The sequence below is a fragment of the Symphalangus syndactylus genome, chromosome 6 (genome assembly GCF_028878055.3).
Source record: "Symphalangus syndactylus isolate Jambi chromosome 6, NHGRI_mSymSyn1-v2.1_pri, whole genome shotgun sequence".
Classification (NCBI taxonomy): domain Eukaryota; kingdom Metazoa; phylum Chordata; class Mammalia; order Primates; family Hylobatidae; genus Symphalangus; species Symphalangus syndactylus.
This window is the reverse complement of record NC_072428.2, coordinates 64,413,376-64,415,817: the sequence shown is the minus strand read 5'-3', so window position 1 is coordinate 64,415,817 and position 2,442 is coordinate 64,413,376. Positions and strand designations below refer to the sequence as shown.

Sequence of the window (2,442 nt, the reverse complement as noted above, 5' to 3'; positions counted from 1 at the left end):
GAAGTTCTAGGGTAGAATCCAATTCCAGTTTATTTGAATTGTTGGCTGAATTCAATTCCACGCAGTTGTAAGACCAAAGTCCCTGTTATCTTGCTCCTGTCAGCCTAGGGCCATCCCCATCTAGAGGCTGCTGCATTCCATGGCTCGTGGCCCCCTTCTTCCATCTTTAAAACAATTGCAAGTTGAGTGCTTCTCATGTTGTATCTCTCTGACCCACTTGCAAAAGATATCTGCTTTTAAGGATTGATGTGATTAGATTGGATCCACCAAGGATAATCCAGGATAATCTCCACATTTCAAGTTTCTTAACCTTAATCACATCTGCAAAGTCTCTTTTGTTATGTAAGGGAACATATTACAGATTCCAGGGATTAGGGATGAGGGTGTTATTCTGCTCACCACAATATGATTTATATAACATTCAAGAACAGGCAAAATGAACCCATGATGATAGAAGCCGAGAGCGATTATGACCCTTGGGTCATATTGCTAGAATAGGAATAATAGTATTCATTTTAATAAAGTGTTGTTGCAAGTATTATAGCCAACAGTAATGTCAATTGCCTTGTAAAGTGCCTGTCACAACATAGCCCTGTTATTTGTCATTTCTTGTTTCCTTTCCTTCTCCCAACTCCACCTTCATCATTTCACCTGTAATAATGCTGCAGTCAGGACTTCAATGCAGAATAAGATATTCTGAAGACTTGCAGACCCTCTGTAATGGTGCTTCCTAAACTTGCCTGGTAATGAATATTCCTCAGAAATGAAGACTTAAGCAAGAACCCCAGGTGCTACTTAGGTAAAAGCAAGTTTGGGAAACACTGCTTTTAGAAATTTGCTTATATGAAACACTGTTGAAAACACAAAGAAATGGTGAATGATCTACCTTAGCTCTATGCAGAATACCACTTGCTACCCTTTTTAAGCCACCCAAAGCAAATCAGCTGTGCTATGCCATTGAAAAACAAGTACTTCTTAAAATATTGGACTAATCAGATAGGATTCTAGAACTTAATCTTTTGCTGGAAGTAGCAGTCTGTGGTTCTAAGGATCTAGCACAGAACCCAAACAGAAAGTTGCATAAATATTTGTTAAGTTCACTGAAATTAAAGACAGCATCTGGTTGGTTTGTTGTTGTTGTTGAGACAGGGTCTTGCTCTGTTGCCCAGGCTGGAGTGCAGTGGTATGATCACGGATCACTGCAGCCTCGACCTCCCCAGGCTCAGGTGATCTTCCCACTTCAGCCTTCCTACTAGCTGCAACTACAGGTACACAACACCAGGCTTGGCTAATTTTTGCATTTTTTGTAGAGATGGAGTTTGGCCATGTTGCCCAGGCTGGTTTCAAATTCCTGGGTGCAAGCACTCCACCCACCTCTGCCTCCCAAACTGCCGAGATTATAGGCATGATCTACCGCGCCCAGCTTGTTTTATTGTTTTTTTCTATTAAAGCACGCTGCAGTTGCCCATGTGCATGACTTCTTGAATGTGCTAAGAAAGAAATCTGGTAAAAAATTGAGTCTCTGTAACATTCATTTCTCATACTCAACCTCAAACTTTTTCATTCATTCGTTTTGCAAACAACTGTTGATATCCCATATTGCAGACAATTAGACATGTCCAAGGAATACAAGGATAAAAGTACTCAGTCCTTGCTTTAGGGTACTCCCAGTGTAGTAGAGGGACCAATAATAAAAGAACCTCCAACTCCACCTCCCCACCGTACACTGAATTTAGAACTTACATTGATCAAGAGCGGGGAGCCACTGCCATTGTAAATCAGGTCTCAGCCTCTTTCCTGCTTTATCCAGTTCACACTGGCTTTCTTTCCAGGGATGGGCCAAAAATCGCCTTGTTTACTGGCTGCCTCTCTGCTTTATCTCATTGTGTCTCAACCTTAGCTCCAGGTAAGAAACACCTGTAGAGCTCTTAAAAACCCTGATGTCTCACCGCAGCCCAGTGGGAGTGGGTCCCCAGGCATTAGTGTTTTTAAAGCTTTGCTAGCAATCCCAGTATGCAGCAAAGTTGAGAACCACTATTTTTTCTTTCTTTTTTTGGTTTCTTTTCTTTTTAAAAAAATTATCTTTACTTCCTCAGCTCATGTTTAAGCTGAAAACAATCATTTCTTTAAAGTCTCAGATTTCTTGCATGGAAGTCTAGTGCAAACCTGCAGCTAGCTAATGGGAAGGCCAGTTCCTAAAATGACTTTCAATTTTAATCACATTTAACATTAGTTGACTCAGAATTTGGAAACCAACCTTGAATCTGGTGCTACAATTTGCTAACACTTAACAAAAATAGAACCCCCTGGTTCAAAAATAAATAACTTTGCAAAACAGATTGAAAAGGTTGGTAAGATTTCTTGAAAATCAGAGTTCTCACATTTACATTTTTATTTCCAGGGATGAAATGAACTGATTAGAAATTCTTAATTTTCATGAGG

The 2,442-nt window shown here is 40.1% G+C and overlaps 1 protein-coding gene across 21 annotated transcripts in view; it reads left to right on the top strand.

The window, feature by feature from the left end:
* Nucleotides 1–2,442, top strand: part of DLG2 (discs large MAGUK scaffold protein 2) — a 2,194,174-nt gene that overhangs the window by 2,027,035 nt on the left and 164,697 nt on the right. The gene's annotated exons all lie outside the window — the stretch shown is intronic.